Source organism: Cavia porcellus, unplaced genomic scaffold (assembly GCF_034190915.1).
Source record: "Cavia porcellus strain 051 isolate PalLab524CR breed Dunkin Hartley unplaced genomic scaffold, mCavPor4.1 scaffold_4, whole genome shotgun sequence".
In the NCBI taxonomy this organism is placed as follows: Eukaryota; Metazoa; Chordata; class Mammalia; order Rodentia; family Caviidae; genus Cavia; species Cavia porcellus.
This window is the reverse complement of record NW_026947487.1, coordinates 43,855,961-43,873,312: the sequence shown is the minus strand read 5'-3', so window position 1 is coordinate 43,873,312 and position 17,352 is coordinate 43,855,961. Positions and strand designations below refer to the sequence as shown.

General features: G+C 42.5%; 1 protein-coding gene and 1 long non-coding RNA gene across 4 annotated transcripts in view; one reads left to right on the top strand and one right to left on the bottom strand.

The window, feature by feature from the left end:
* Window positions 1-17,352, bottom strand: part of Farp1 (FERM, ARH/RhoGEF and pleckstrin domain protein 1) — a 251,129-nt gene that overhangs the window by 126,256 nt on the left and 107,521 nt on the right. The window lies entirely within an intron of this gene.
* Window positions 1,730-3,971, top strand: LOC134475693 (uncharacterized). The gene is made up of 2 exons (XR_010046879.1): window positions 1,730-2,499; window positions 2,834-3,971. It is a non-coding gene; the product is annotated as an uncharacterized LOC134475693 (long non-coding RNA).

The window sequence follows — 17,352 nt, the reverse complement described above, 5'->3', positions numbered from 1 at the left end:
GCCACCAGGAGGCAAACAGGCCTTCTCCACCCTGTTCCTGCCATGATGCTTTGGGCCACCACAGGCCCACAGCAACAGGGCCAAGAGACCATGGACAGGAACTCTCAACTGTGACTCCAGAAAATCTTTTTCTTTCTTTTAAGTCGATTGTCTCAGGTATTTCATGACAGTGATGGAAAACTGATTAACACGCAGGAGACAAAAGAATCATTTCCAGTATCAGGAAGTGGCATCTCACAGAGCTGCTAGAATTCCCCTGATGATACTGGAAGTGCTCCCCACAGAAACTTGCCCACGCGACAGTTCCTCTGCAGTTCTGAGGCCAACCACACTGCACCACAAAACAAATGATTATAAACCAGAAAACCCAGCCCATAATGGAAAGCAAAGGTCATTTTCACAGACTCAAATAATCTCAAGAATTAGGCAATGGTTACTATTTACTATCATGTTCAGAGATATATATCCTTTCAAATGTCCAGCTCTTTGAGGCAGAGCAAAGAGAATGTCTAAGAACAGGGGCCAATGTTCTTTGTCACACACTCATCCTCTTGGTCTTTTTCTTCTCAAAACTGGCAAATTGGCTTTGAAAGCTGCTCAGTCCAAAAACCTTGGAGTTACCTTTGACTTCTCTTTCTCTCCGTCTTACAGCAAATTCCTTTGTAAATCCTGCCAACTCTTCCTTCAGAGAGCATCTGCGATTGCATTAATCCACCTCCACTTTGTGTCTCCCAAGCACTGCTGCCCTCTCAACTTGGTGTGGTCCCTGTGCCAGCCCATGTCAGACCATGTCATTCAGAATAAAATCTCAACTTGTGTTACTTCTCTGGGCTCCTCACCTCTACCACACCATCTCTTCACCATTATGTCCCAGCCACAGGGGCCACCTTGCTGGTCCTCAAATGCAAGAAACATATTTCTTCCTCAGGGCCTTTGCACATTCTCTTTGCTTTCTCTGAAATGAATTTCAGCCCAAACACTTGACTTATTCCTTCACTTCCTATAGGTCTCTGCTAAATGTCACTTCTCAGAGGGGGTTGCCTAGCAAGTTTATATAAAATATGCATATTCACTCACATACATCCTCCAGTCTCCCTTCCTTGCTTTGTTTCTCTTCATAGCTCTTAATACCACCTGCCATCTGATGTAGTTCATTCTTTTTCTGTCTCCTTGCACTAGAATACTAAGAAGCCCAGGCAGCAAAATTGTCTGTTTAGTTCACTGCTGTATCACCAGTACCTAAAACAGTGTTTGTTCAGCAGGTCACAGGTGCTCGCTGATCACCCCCAAATTCACTTTCTGTTTGAATTTCTGCACTGCTCTTACACAAAGATTTCTCTACATGGGCAACTTTTGTGACCATGTAAACGTTTTCATACGGCCTTCTAGCAAGTTATGAACTATTAGCTTAGCACAATAATTTACACAAAGTCAAGGAAATTAAGACAATTTCATTCTACGTAAGTGGCTGTGCACTGATAAAAATTCATGTGCATTCTCTGGCCGGTTCTCTCCACCCCGCCAGTTGTCTAAGACCCACTCAGGGCATCAAAGAGGAACAGAGGTCAGACATCACAGAAGTTCCTCGGCCACCAGGGCACAGCCCCAGTCAGCTGGGGAGTCCTCCAGGAGCAAGGCTTGGGTAGTAATGACAGACAGAGCCCCCATTCCCACTTCACACTTCCAGCCCCCAAAGAAAAATTTCCACTCCATCTGCCTATATCAAAGGGCTAGATTGGAAGGGGGAAAAAATAGAGAGAGAAAGAAAAAAAAGTCCCAGTAAGGGCAGACATCTACCTTATTTCTAGGACAAAAGTATGCATCTCCTGGATGACTCCCGTGCAATTTCTCCTACACGGGGTAATTTTAATTCCATCTCATTGGCTGCTTCAGTAATAGACAATGACAGTCCCAGATGCCAGGCCTTCGGCGTGAGCATCTGTTCTCCCCTGAGGATTAAACTAAGTGACTTAATCTTCAGGACAGCAAGTCCTCCACGGTCCTCACTAATGTCACGTGGGAACCACAGCACCATGGCCACTGTGGGTCTAGATGTGACCCTGAGCCTCATGCGGGCCTGTACAGAGCAAAAGGCTGGTAAAAGGTTGAAGAGCTGAAAACAGTTAACAAATACTGTACACGCTGCTGGCTGCCCGAGACCCATGAAGACCCATGTGCTCTTCTACTGAAACAGGCATATTTCCCAGCATAGACAGGAAGTGCTAGGGGAGCTGACAAGGACATATGATGGGGACACGGCATCCACATGCTGCGGGAGTGAGACTGTCTCCCACTTGAGGGGGTCACCTCAAGTTGGACTTAATTTAATTTCCATACCAAAGCAAAATTATTAATGCTGCTTCTTTCTCGGAAGAAGAGGACCGAGGGACCAACTCGACTGCGTGCGTGTATACCAGGCCAAGGCTGCACCACCGGTGAGGCTCAGCACGCAGCAGACAGCTGACACTGAGTTTCTGAGTACACAGTATCACAACATTGGTGAGTTTTGAAATAAAATATCGCCTCTCTGAGTCATACTGCTCAGAAATGGGGAGGAAAAAAACATTAGGAACTACTGTTCCCACAATACCTAGAAATAGAATTCATATCATATGATGGGCCTAATTAAGAAATTTTGGAGAGTGATAAAAATAAATAATTATGTAATTGGGAGGAAAAAAATAAGTTGTGATAACTTAGAACATTCAGATGTCACACAGGCCAGTGCTCATCCTACATGGAAATCTCATCGGTTTTCTAACGAAGATTTGTTCCAGTGCCAGTGGAAACCTGGTGTCACTACCTCCCCACTTAATGGTGATTTGTCTTGTAGGTACCACTAGACATCAGACATACACCATGTGCCAGACACCAAGGAGGACACAAGGACAAAGTCACAGAGGATGTTGCTTCCCTCCCAAGGATCCTAAAGATTGTTAAAGGGAAGGAAGGAGGGAGGAGGGAGGAAAGGAAGGAGCAAAGCCAAGCCACCATGAAATGGTCAGCTGGGGGCACGGTAAGGCCAGGGGACAAAGGAAATCAGGAAAGGCTCCAGAGAACTGCTGATGCTTGAGCTCAGTACTGAGGCTGGTCCAAGTAACAGGAACCAAGACATTTCATTCCAAAGAGGTACAGATAGGAAGCCAGGAAACCCAGTGAGCTGGAGCAAATCAGTAAGCATTGCATAAACCCAGTCAGTTAAAAAGGGGCCCATGGCTGGGTGCTAGTTTGGATTTTATCCCAAAGATGATGGAAAACCGCCAAAGACAGGCATGCTCAGTTATGCATAAACAAACCTACAACATCACTCATCATCCCTTTAGTTTGATGCCATTCTCCCCCTGCCCCCAGATGCCTCGGGCTCCCTCTGTAGGGACAGGGAGTGCGTGGGTTTTTTCAATGTATTCCTATTATCAAATGAACTATGGGGTCAGGGCAGTATTAAGTCAATCCTGAATAGATCGGTCAGTCAATTAAAACACACTCCCTGGAATGAGGGGCAAAGGTAGACTAATGAGGGGAACAGACAGATGAAGGAGGAAGGGGACAGCTGTGAGACATAATGAGGCTTTTATCTGAAGAAGTGGCAGAAGGAAAAGAGAGGAACAGGTCGCAGGAGGCAGGAACACAGATCTGGTGGGAGAAATGAGTGATGGGTTTCACCCATGTGATGCTCTGTCAGATTCAGCGTGGTTCCTGCCCAACATGGCTCTGCACCCTAAAGACAACAGCGCATCCCTTCAATGCTAACTTCTGCGTTCTTCTTTCCAGCCAAAATTGAACTTGCCACTCATGGTGCACACACCACCATTCCCCCAGTCAGCTGTCAAAACGTCACTGTGCCTGCCCCTTCAAACTCCACCCCCAGTCAAACTAAATAAAAATCCGCAGCTTCTTTGTCTGCCACAGAGGAACCACCTTGCACTCTTCTGCAACCCTCCCGTGCCTGCAATAAAAGCCTTTTTCCTTTTTTCTTCTTTCTCCTCTTGCTTCTCTACCATGCCAAGGAAAAACCTTTCAATGAGTGGGTGAGAAACAGAGGTGCTGCCTAGAGGTCTGATCTGGACAGGACCAGGCTGAAAGCACAAAGACGCCAAGGGTTTTCAGCAATTCAAGAACGGGGTTACTAGGGATGGCAATGGGGGTGTGAACTGGGCTGCAGATGGCTGATCTTGGGAGATCTGCAGATCAGCAAAGGGAGCTCTCCTTTCCTACCTGGGCCCACATACACATACAGAGACTGGGCCTGAAATAAATATGGGGACCATGGCAGAGATCACCAAAGGGGCTATAAAGCCATGGGGGAGGACATGGGGGTCTGGAGCTAGATTTCAACTTAGATGTTGTGAAAACCAGACTCCTTTTACACCAAATGACAGCCGCCATCCAATTCATGGTTACTACCAAAAACCATCATCAGAAAGCAACCACTGATCTTGTGAAGTGATTTGCTACAAGCATTTCAATTTCAACTTTAAAGGTTGCTAATAGCTGAAGTGTGAACTAGACTCCCCTCCATACAGGAAGAAAGCAGTCTGAATGCTATTTGGTTCCAAAGCAGCTGAGGCCAAACACACACAACAAAATTCACTGCCATATCAGATGCAAGGAGGGCTACTGCTGACTCTTTCCTGACAACTAAGACCCACTCGGTTCTGAATTTCTGCAAGAACAAGGGAGCAGATTATAGGAAGGATAATGAGCCTGTTTAAATGTCTAAGGTGCACCTGGCCCTCTCAAATGGCAAGTAACATCACCATGTGGTCACATGCCTTCCCTGAGGCTCTTAAGAGAAAAAAGACCACTCAGGGAATTCTGAATGAATAAAATGAGTTGCTGATGCAGAGGAAAATGAGAAGCAGCTACAGAATGATGCTGGCAATCATGACCAGAAAACCTAAATTCATTCGTTTCATTCCAATTCTATTAACTCCTTACAAGTAAAATGCCTATACAGGCTAGTGGGGGAGAAGAGGGAAGCTCTCTCATTACAGCACAAATTGCAACACCCTTCAGAATTACTACACGCAAGGCAGCTAAGCCTCCACCTGTGAGCCAGCCGGAGTACTGACCCGGGAGAACCTGGAAGGAATCTCCGCCTGTGAGCCAGCCTACAGCCAGTAGTCTGGGCAACTATTTAGAGGACAACATGCAATACAGTGACTATTGTAGATTCCCTACTATCTTATCACTGTGTCATTTCATTTTATTGTTGTTTTATTCCTTTAAAATAAAAATAAATACATTTAAAAAATAAAGCATACAAAGTGAAAAAAATTACTATACCCTTGAGGCTGATAAGAGGACATGGGCATTATTACAATCTAGATTGCCTGCTTTACTGAAAGACATAATGTCAGAAGCATTAGCACTATATGTTTTAGATACTAAAACAATAAAATTGGCACCTTTCTGAAAGCACAACACACAATGGAAGCAGCTCTTGAATTTTTTATTTTGAAACCAGATCACACATATAGAACTCCGTGCAGCTTTTGGGTTCAGAGGAGCTGGTCTCCATCAAAAGGATGACATTTTCCACTGATGCAATGGGGAATGAGTACTCAGCCAGACATGTGCCTTAGCACCACAAGAGTCAACAACTCGAATTTGGCTCTGAAAGAGCAACTGTGGGCCTGGATATAACTCCATGCTACTCAAATTACTCTCAGGCATCCTGGGGTCCTCTGAATATTAAAAATTAGCTTTTACCATTCACCAGGAGAAGAAACAAACATTACTCGCTAGTATAACCAGGGGAAGACACTGGGAGACAGAGAAAGAGCCAGCAACTCAAATAAATAACCAGAACTGGTTACTCTGAGAAGCCTAGCAATCCCCACTGTGCCCGGAAACAGCTGTAATTATGTTTCCCAAGGAGCCATGTCTGCTGAGCCGACTTCACCATTTTTATCTGCAGCTCAAATCCCTAGCTCTCAGGTGGGTGTGAACATTTCTCATGGTCTAAGTGTTGCTGCCTGGGTACAGCAAGCTGGTGATATGGAGTGATAGGCAAAGGTAGGGGAAATTAGAGTTTATGTATCATCTTGGACATTTAAACACATTTATATATATATAAAAGGAAGAAGGATCCACACATGCAACCCCAGCACAGGACTGACACAGGATTGCAAGTTTAAATCCCGCCAGGTCAAATTAGCACCACATTGTTTCAAAAATAAAAATGCTCAGTGTTAGAGCATCCCTAGGTTCAATCCCCAGCAGAACAAAAAAATGAAAAAGGAAGACAGAAGCAATGGTAATTCAAGTGTTGGCGAACCAACGTAACTTTGTGATGCTAGGAGTGTTCCAAGTATTTCTACATTGTCCCAACGTGGCAACCACTGGACACATGGTGACTGAGAACTGGAATCATGACTCAGGAAAGTAGGGATCTAACATTTTGATATAATGTACATAATCCTATATGGCTGTTTTGCTACCTTATACTGAATAATGCAGACTCAAGGGTATAACCCACCTTCTTTTTCAACTGTCTTCCCCTAAAGGAAATACTAATTATAGAACATTTTAGGATTGTTTTTATTATGCAAAGTGTATATCTTTAAATATCCTCAGCAAAAACCCAAATGTGTGGCAGTGTGTCTCAAAAACGTGTGAATTAATTATCTTAAGAGTTCAGCAGATTAACCACATTATAGGCTAAGAAATTTTTCAAGTAAAGATATAAAATCATTATGTGAAAGCATATTCTTTAGGTTTACTTCTCTCAAAGTAAGAGCAGATATCTCAAAAAATAGCAGTAGCCTGGCTGATAAAATGTGGTTTATTATCATACGGCTTTTTACAGACTTAAAACCACAACCAATTCCTTGGAATGATGTCGTGAATCTCGGGATTAGTATTGTCACATCCAAGGACTTCAACTCTGTTTGGATTTTAGTTTTGTCTTTATCTTGTCTCTTTGCTGAGGTCTTGTTGATTCCATTAGCACCTCAGCAAATCCTGATGGATTTTTAGGCATTTAGAGAAAACACTAAGCTTTTAATCACCATATACAGCATTTTTGGACTGACTTCTGCATTATACTGTTCTGAAAAGTTTGAAGATAGGTCTAAGCCCCAAGTCATGTTAGTTTTTCTTGACAATGGTTTTGCATAATGAGCTTCATCTCCAACTTTCCCCCGGTTTTCTTCTTGGAACAGATAAAGATGTTCTCCTTTTCCTTATGAAAATACCAAAATAAGTAAAATTACAGAAAAGCTACTTTCTTTAACCAAAGCACATCTACACATTATAGCATTTATGCAGAGTTATCTTCTTTAATCAAGTCAAAATCATCCTTTTTAAAGTACAGAAAGACAAATCCTCTCAAGTGCACATAAAGTCATTCATTATACACAGAAAGGCATAATAGCAGGTGCATGCTGATAAGCATAATTATTTTAGTGAAGGCATCTTCTAAGATTGTAGGTAATAATAACATCTTGTTTTATAGCAATGTCAAAAAATGCTCAACAGGAGACAATTTTTCTGAAATTCTTTTCTAGGATGCAAATCTCTTACTTTGAATCCTCTTTGATAGAATCATTTCTAAATACGTTCATAATTCCTTGATCTTTTTAAACTTTTTATCAAGTATTCATTGATTTTACTGGCATGGCAACACCATTCCAAGCCTGCGTCTGCGTGGTATTACACTGCTAACTTGTTCAAAGCCAGAACTTTGCTCTCAGTTTTCACAGCTTGCACTGTCCTGTGCCCAGGTTCCAGTTTTCTGTCTTTCAGGAAAAATAGCAAAGCCTGTGCAGGCTAACTGAGTTAATCATCCTTTGGGCAATAAAGCCACAGAGTAAAGTACACAGTCGATGTGCAGGATTTCTGCCACTGACGCATGACAGTTTCCATCTCCTTCAGCCCTCTTTAGAGTCTCACATGAGCTGAAGGAAGCTGGAGAACAGGAACTGTTTTCCAAACAGCAGCTGATGTCCAAATTTCAATTAAATTAAGTGTGCAACTTACTAGAGTTAGAATTAAGAATGCTAGATCACTCTTGTAATCATCAGAGAGACAGGCAGCTCACTAACAGCTTAGATGCCTCTACCATGTATCTGCAGTTTTAAATGTCAAGGACTTTAAAGCTCACAGCAAATTTTCTCTTCTAGCTGGCATAATTTAATTTTGACTTTAAATTACATGGTACCAAGACCATTTTGGGGCTCCTCTGAGAGACTTTCATGTCAGAGGAAAGTAGGGACCTGGGCTGAATGTCTAGGTTGTAGTGAAAGGAGATTCTTCAAATGCAGGGCAGAAAACAAGTCTGAGTTCCACGGCAAACAAGTGCTCTGTGATTAAAGAAGGCGGTATGAGTAGAGAAGTATGAATGCCACCAAAGTCACAGCTTTGAAAAACCTTCTAAGACAATTTTATTATCAGTTATTCTTAATAAATATTTTGTTTCTCTTTATACTTCTAACACAGAACTGTCAAGAACTTTTCTTGATACAAAGTAGTAGCGCATTAGTATCACATGAAAATGATCACATAAAGTATCACATAAAAATTCACTGTCAACAGAAGCAGCGCTTTCTGTATTTTACTCTTCTTTGTGGAAGTTATTCCAGAGTACAGCTTCTACAAAATGAGGAACAGGAATGGGGCCAATAAAACTCAGCAAGCAGTTCATGAACACGTTTGAGGGGTAAAGTCCAGGCAGTTGGCTTTTCTATTTTAAAAATTATTAATTTACCACAGTTAACATTTGAAGAAGTGTGTGCAAACAAAATCACCAAAGTTTGGGTTTACTCGTTAACTTGGTCATGCCGCTTATGCACCAAATACAGTGATGAAGTACAGACATCATGCCCAGTGTCCGCCTGGTACCACTCAGCCAGTTGGATCCAGCATGAACTACACAGGCTGACACAGGGAGCTGGGAGAACACACAGAAAGGATCATCTCAGCCTGCACATGAGGAGGCAGTGAGCTGTTGCTGAGCTGTGGGAGAGCACAATTCAGGAAGCTGTAACAACAGAGTGCTGTTTCATGAAGTGGTTTTTGACTAAGGTAAATAAACAGAAGTGACACGGGACAGAGACCTGATCCTGAAGACCCCCGAAGCATACTGAGGAGCCTGGTTTCTTAGTGAAGACGCTGGCAGCCTTAAGCAGAAGTGACTTGAGTTGATTTGGGTATAAAAGAATGATTCCATCAAAAGAAGATGGTGAGCAGAAATGAAGTCATAGAGGAAGTGGGCAGAGCGTTGAAGGGGGCAGCAGGAGTAGGGCTGTCACAGGTGAAGGATGAACACACAAGCTGGCCCTGCGGCACCAGGGTCAGGCACAGAGGCACTGAGGTGATGGTGGTCAGACCCTGCTGGCTCAGAACAAGGGTCAAGACGGGATACCTGCCGGGAGGTAGCTCAGCAGCACAAGCAGATGCCTGGTAGGCGTGAGGTTTTGATCCCTGGTACAAAAGAGGACACCTGTGAAAGGTACAATATAACTTCCGGCAAAATGTCTGAGAAGCAGGTTTGGTCAAAAAGCAGGGGACAGAGTGCAGGTGTCACCTGGCATAGTTTTCTGTTTGAACTGTATCTGGACCTCACAGAGCCACAATCTTGGGCCAGAGCCTTTCTGGAGATCATTCATTCTTACTCCAGCATCTGCAGGCGACAGGCCCAGTGCTTAGGGCTGCAAAAGGGACACCTATCCTCAGCCTCTCTAACACCTCAAGGGACGGCTGCCACTCTTCTCAGCTCAGAAGCAGAACCCAACCAGCCTTTAAATTTGGTTCTGTATACCCTAAGATAGCCACTTGTCACAGGAGACTATGGAAATTTAAGTTGCAATTACTGAAAAATTTAGTTTCTCTGTCACAAGAACCACATTTCAAGCAGCCACCAAAGTGGCAGAGAAGCAGGACATTTCCATTGCTGTATGAGGCTCCACAGGACAGTTCTACTGCAAACCAGTGCTGTGTGAAATCCATTGCAAACAGCATAGGCTGAACAAATTATAAGAAGACAGGAATTTTCACTTCTCAGTCACTGATTATTTCAACAATATTCTCCTGACCATTAGAGAAATGCAAGTAAAACAATACTGAAATCCATCTTTCCATCCAGAAAGAATGACTATCAAGAAACCAAGTAATAACAAAAGTTGGTGAGGCAGTGGGGGAAAAGGAAGCTTCTCCGCTGTTGGTAGGAATGCACATTAGTATAGCCACATCAAAGTCAGTGTGGAGATTCCTCAAAAAGCTAAAACTAGAAATTCCTTTTGACCTAGCTATTCTCTTTTTAGGTATCTCCCCAAAGAGACATCATATTTAAAGACATCATGTTACACTGATCCATGCATACTCATGTTTATAGCAGCACAACTCATAACAGCTAGTTCTTAGAAGCTGCCCATATGTCCATCAAAAGATGGATGGACAAAGAAAATGTGGTCTTTACACACAATGGAGCATTACTCTGCCATGAAGAAGGATAAACTTGAGTCATCTGTAGGGAAACAGGCGCACCTTGAGACCATGTTAAGTGAAATAAATCAGACACACAAGCTTAAATATTAGATGGTTTCTCTTCTATGAAAAATCCAAATTATAAATGAAGAGTAAAAGAAGAGACAGGTAAAAGGAAATAGGGTGACAGATCTTTCTCAAATGGGAAGGGAGACAGAGATGGAGGGAAGAGGAAAGGGGACGAAAAAAGGCATTTGATGTGTTGTGTAAGGGGACCTACTCCACGTGAGGAATGCAAACACTGTGTGCTGCAAACATGCACTAACTAAAAGTTTTTTTCTAAATTTATAAAAACCAGTATTTATCACAGTGAAGAGAATCCACGTGGGATGCAAAAATAAACACCCTGCCATATTTTCTTTCTTGAATATGTAAAATATTCAAAGAACTATAATGGAAGCAGTAAAGTTTTAAAACTGGCATGTGTAGCTAGAAAATTTCCCTTCTGTACTTATAAACTAAGGATTTATGGTGTTGTCAGGCTGTATAAGTAGCATTAAAATTTTTTAAAAAACACTGTAGCCTCATCGTGGTGTCAGAAGCCTTCATGAATGCTCATAATTAAGTTTATTAAATTTATGACATAGTTCATGAAATCAAGAGGTAGAAAATCCGACACTGAAGAATTGCTAAATCTAGTCCCTACCTAGCAAGTCCTGTGGGTCTTTTATAAGCATACTGAGAATGAGTACAGTTACTATGCCATGAATGATCAATGGAAAAAAAATCTAGGAACTCTTTGAATACCAAAAGCTGATTTATTGTGGTTGTTTCATAAACAAAAATCTGCCTGTATAAACAATATAATATTATAGACAGTTTTAAACTAGAAAAAAAATATTATCCATATTCCTTTTATATAATGCAACTATTTGAAAATTTGTTTAGGTCTTATATTTTCTCTACTAACCGAATATCATTATACAGCCTTTGTATAAGGCAAACCTTTGGGCTTGTATTTCCTTTTTTTCACATCATGCTATGGTATTATACATTAACAGCTCTATAAAATAGGCAGAAAAGACTGTATGGCCCAAGGTAAATTCTTGTTCTACGGCACTAGCTATGTATAACACCTGGATACGCAGGCAGAATTCACAGGCTCTGCTGCTTTAAATGTCCCTTTCTGAGATTCTGAAATGCCTACTAGTCTAGAAAGGGATCTCATCTTGGCATTTCAGTCCCTCATTCTGTCGATTACATCCGTAAAGGGAATGCTGCACAGAGATCTAGCCTTCATTATGCTATGAGCCATCAGGCCTGGCCCGCCCACCAGACTGGGAGCCTCTCCCATGACATACACAGTTGTCAATATTAAATTAACTCCGGCTGCATGCCTGGCTCAGAAGAAGGAAGCAGGGATTTCCAGCATCACTTAGGTCTCCTGACAGTGACGCCCCTCGTAACCCTACCTTTGTTGGTTTCCTATGCAGATCGTAATTTTTCCAGGGTCTTAATGAAAATGATTTTAAAGTGTACCAAGAAATCCATGAGTGAAAGAGTATTTTATGTTTCTCAAATACCTTTAAATCTTACAACAAATTATACTGCCTTCTGCTCAGAAGAGTGTCTAGGAGATCACACATCAGCCATCCATCATTTGGTGTTTATTTTCTTCTCATGACTGAAATTGCCCGGCCACCAATACCAACAGCTTATAAAGAAAATGGGACATTTTATATTAACTAATTGTCACAACAGTTTGACTCAGTCTTTGATATGGGGGAGAGAGAGTACAATTTCTTTTTAAATCCTATTTCATCAAGGTCTCTAAAACTAAATGAATTGACTAACTGTATAGAAATCCATCCACCCATCCATAACATACTCTTACACACTTATTTTACATGCCAGCAAATCCCAGGCATGATTTCACGCATCAATAGTTCAATGTGTTAAATCTGTTTGAAGGACAGAATCTGATCATTTGTCAGTGTTAATAAAATTCTGTAATATTAGAGACTGAGTCAAGGCATTAACTCATTACAGAAAACTCATTACATTAAGCAAAACCAACAGCCTCAGACCTCTCACAGCTATAGTGTTACTTAAGGTATTTTCCAGATAAGTTCAATCTCTGGTCCTCAGCTAACTTACCTATTCATTGGAGGACAGAAAGATGATTGTGAGACTAAAGCTTACTTTTTGGAGGTGGTACTAGGGACTGAGCCCTAGGATGCTCTGCCACTGAGCTACATTCCCAGCCCTTGTGTTATTTTGTTTTGAGAGAACATCTCAATACATTGCCCAGGCCAGCTTTTGAACTTTCAATCCTCCTGCTTCAGCCTCAGAAGTAGCTGGAATCACAGGCGTGCATAAGCACATTAGTTTTTGTCTTTTTTTTTTTTTTTTTTTTTTTGTCTTTTTCGTTTTTATCGGTATCAGGGATTGAACTCACGACCACACACTTGCAAGGAAGGCGCTTATGCCGCTGAGCTAAATCCCCAGCCCCCCACATCAGTGTTTTTGAAATCACATTTCTTTGGAAATGGAAAAATTATGTTTTAGCCAAGTATCTATTCTCTGACCAAAATTAAAAGCTTGCAAAAGGAATGAATTAGTCTGAATGCCACATCTACCTGATGTGCAGATAAAATATTTGTAGGGATGCTGTCACTTACTTGAATGAAACTGGTTTCTGTTTCTCATACAGTGTGAATGGGCAAGACTGACTTGGGGCAGGTCAGTGATCACTTTTGCTACTGTTCAATGTTTAGCCTGAAATCTTCTCCATGAGACCATCATGAGGCCCTTTGATTCTAAGAAGCATAAGAAGAGGGCGGGAGGGGGTGGGATTTTAAAAAGAAAACCTCTTCAGTCATGCACATTGGCTAAGCAATCCCAGCACTTGGGAAGCTGAACCAAGAGGACTGCCTCCAGTTCAAATCCAGCCTGGACTACACAGTGAGTTCAAGGCCAGCCTGAACTACATAGCAAGACCCTGTCTCAAAACTCCTTCCTCCTCTGCTAAAAGAGAAAAAGAAAACCTTTTTGCTAATATGGATATTTGTTTAAACAAAACAAAAATCAGGGCTGAAAAGCTTGTGAGGTGAACTTTCAAAATCCTCCTGAGAGAACTGAATGAGGTAAGGCAGACCCCGTCCTCCCAGTCCTCCATCTCCTGCCAAGGAAACCAGAGCTCAAAAGGGAGCCAGTGAAGCCCAGCATTTCAGACAAAGAGAAACCCGAGCAGCCACAGTGCATGTTCTAACCCAAAGCTGGCTCTGTGTGCAGGGAAAGCTCCAGGGAATCTGCCTGAATAACCTCAGGATATCTCATGTCTTCATTTATCATTTTTTAAATCTCCCTTTTTATTTTTTTCCTGTCGAGATCACACTGACAAGAGAAGCCAGCCTGCCAAGGGTGACAAGGAAAACATGGTAGACAGAGAAAGTCCCTGCAGGCACCAGTGGCCAGCACTGCCTCTGAGGCACATGTCCCTCTTAGAAGTGACCACTGTTAACGGCAAGACTGCACAAACTCCATTTTTTATTCCAACCACAGCCAACTGTGGGCTTCATCCCTTTTTAGTTTTATTTATTTATTTTTTCTGGCACCAGGAATTGAACTTATGACTTCATGCTTGCCATGCTTCATGCTTCATGCTTCATGCACTGTGCCACTGAGCTGTATCCCTGGCCTTCATCTCTTTTCAGAGACACACTCTGCATGGCTCTTATGTATCACGAGGCGACATCACCCTCACATTTCCTTTTGTAGAAGAAGAGCTTTGTGATGAGGCAAACCTGAATCCAAATCCCTGTCCTGCTAGTCCTTCCATTGTTTGACCTGGATCTCCTTCCTAGAAGTCAAAAACAGGCTTCACAAAGTTAGGTTTACCATGGGCTCTGAGCATCTGTTTCTCTATACATAAAATAGAATTTGTTACCTTGCAGGAGCAATAGAGCCAACAGACATTTCAATTTCCATCACCATTACTTTAACAAATACTTAGAGCAGTGGTGGTGAACCCATGGTATGCATTCCACAGCCAGCTGCTTGTTAGCACTGAAAGCTCTAAAGGGTTTGCCATCACTGAAAGAGACTACTTATTGTGACAGACACTGCTGTGGACACAAGTTCAGAGTAACTCCAAGCGCTTTCGTAGTTTACACTCAAGAGTGGCCAGAGCCTCTCTAGCTCTTGATAGAACTGAAGGTTATCTGCTTCTGCTATCCTCTCAGAATTTAGTCTCCTTTCTACCCCTAAAGCCATGTCTGAGCCCAGCTCTAAAAATGCTCCCTACTCTCTGAACTGTGAACTGGTCAGAGTTTGGTTCAGAGTAGCAACCATGCCCCAAGCTGCCCAGGACAGACATCACCAGTCTCTTGCAGCAATCTGAGGTATAATCAAGCAAGCCTTTCTCAGTGACACACTGCAGGCAGCCACCACCAATAATTACAGAGTGGGCAACACCACAATCTATTAGGTGAAATTCTTCCTGCAGATTTGTACTTTAATATAGGGCCTCTGAAGACTTAACTAAGGAGTCCCTTAAACTCCCAAACACAAAGGAAGCCTCATGAAGTGAAAACAAAAACCAAAGAGCATTTATTTTATGATTTTGTCACCAAATTAAGATTTCCTCCTTAGATCTTCAACTGAATATGATTCTCTTACAGTGACCCTTAACTGTAGTACAGAGAGCTATCTTGAAGGGCTTAAAATTCTATATAATTGCTAGCACCTGTCAATGTGAGAAAGCTAGACTTGCTAAGGGGAACATTTAGCAAATGATGCCCAGTAGCTCTTTGGTGGCCCTCACTTGTGCTTCTTTCTTTCTGTTTATTAGATTTATTTTTTAATTTTGAAGGTAGTAAAATACCACAGAACAAAGCCAATTGAAACAGTGCAGTGAAACTGGTATAGAACGTCACAGCAGGTTACCGGGATAATAGTAATAGGTACCGTAGTATATCTTGTTATCTTCACAATACTTGTCCATTCCATCAGGTATAGTAAAATCAAACCAGAACATTATAAAACCTATCAAAACAGAATATGGACTAGAGCAAAACAATCAATCAGAACAAAGCAAAACAGTGAAAACAATGTTGGCCTTCAAAGAGAAGACAGAAGGAAATCCCCCACGGCATATGGTCATCCTCCTAAGAGATGCTCAGACCTCTGGCCCTCAGTTGCTAATGCAGGGGGTGGGGGTGGGGGATGGGATGTTTAATTCTCAGCCAGCGCCCCAGTAGGCTCGCAGGAGATGCTGACTGGTTCTCTTCCTGGCTCACCGGCCACAGCCACAGCCGCTTACCAGGAAGGGGCGTGTGCTGCTTTCTTGCTCAGCACCCTAAGTTCCAACATGGCTAGATCTCGGGAGACACTGACTGATTCTTTCAAAAAGTGCACTTGTTTGTGGAACTGTCTGTAAAGCTTGCTTCTCGTCTCCAAATCCTGAGTTCCATGAGGTCAGCTTTCAGATCTGTTTTGTTGAGTGCTGTTTCTTTAGAATTAGCAGAGTCTAGACCAAGAAGGAAATAGTTCCCTCATTTCCTTGGATGAAAGCCAGGGGCTCATGCAGGCTGGGCAAGTGCTCTACCATGGAGCTACATTCCTATTTTTTTTTTATTTTGAGATAGGTCTTGCTAAATTACCCAAGTTGACCCAAACTTGGGGTCCTCTTGCCTCAGCCTCCCGATAAGCTGAGATTACAGGCCTGCACCACCATACCTGGCATAGGAACAAATCTTAAGGAAGATATCCTCCATCTACCATCTAGCTTGGAAAATGACTGTGACAGCAGCTAAATTTGTAACAGCTATGAAAAGAGAACTTGAACAACAACATCTGTCCTTTCTGATTCACGGGCTGACAGTCAAGAGGAAGAGATGGCTCAGAAAGTGGCTACCCAGATCCACACAGTGACCTGCTGCCTCACACAAGTGTCCCACTGAAAAGGAAAAGGAAAATCAACACACACACACATCCTCAGTCTTGCAATTCTCGGTCAACTGGACCAATTCTCAGACTAACAAAGCTGATTCCCCCATATCAGGAAGCTAGCTGTAGCCAGGATGACTACCTGACACATAGCATGGTCGCATTTCCCACCTCCACTGTGCCCTGCAGGTTTCCTTCTGGCTAGAGTGAGCTGGTAGTCAAGGTTATTGGGAAAAGTGATCAACCAAGATTTTTGCACACAAAATGAATAGAGAGCTTCTAAATTACACAACTTAACACCAAAGACTGCCAGGCATTAACGAACACCTGAAATCATAGTCCTCTGGGAAGCTGAAGCAGCAGGATGGTAAGTTTGAGCACACCCTGCACAACTTAGTAAGACCCTGTCTCAAAAAATAAAAAAGGGCTGGTGGATGTAGTTCAGTGAAAAAACCCTGGGTTCAATGCCCAATACAATCAATCAATAAATAAGGTGAAAGATTTATTCCCCCCCCCACTCTTATGGTATAAGGGATTAAAGCCAAAGTGCTCTACCACTGAGCTACATCCCAGCCTTTCTTACTTTTTATTTTGAGATAAGATCTCACTACATTGCTCAGGCTGCACTCAAATTTATAATCCTCCTGCCTCAGCCTTGGGCATAGCAGGGATTATAAGGCATGCAGCACCACACAAAACTGCAATTTACTCTTAAAAGGTTCTACAAATAGTGGACAAGCAGGTAGGGGCAGGGTGGGGTGAAGTGGGTGGATGATGGGTGGGTGGAGGAAGCCAATGTCAACTGTAGAATACAAGCAGCTGGTATAGAAGTGTCCACTTACCTGTAGGTTTCAAATTTTTAATTAAATTTCCTGTCTTCCTACAACATTTTTAGGGGGGACAACCCTTCCTTGAGGACAGCAGGGTCTCTGTAAGAAGAGATGACCCAAAAGGACCACAGAGTTTTCTGCATCC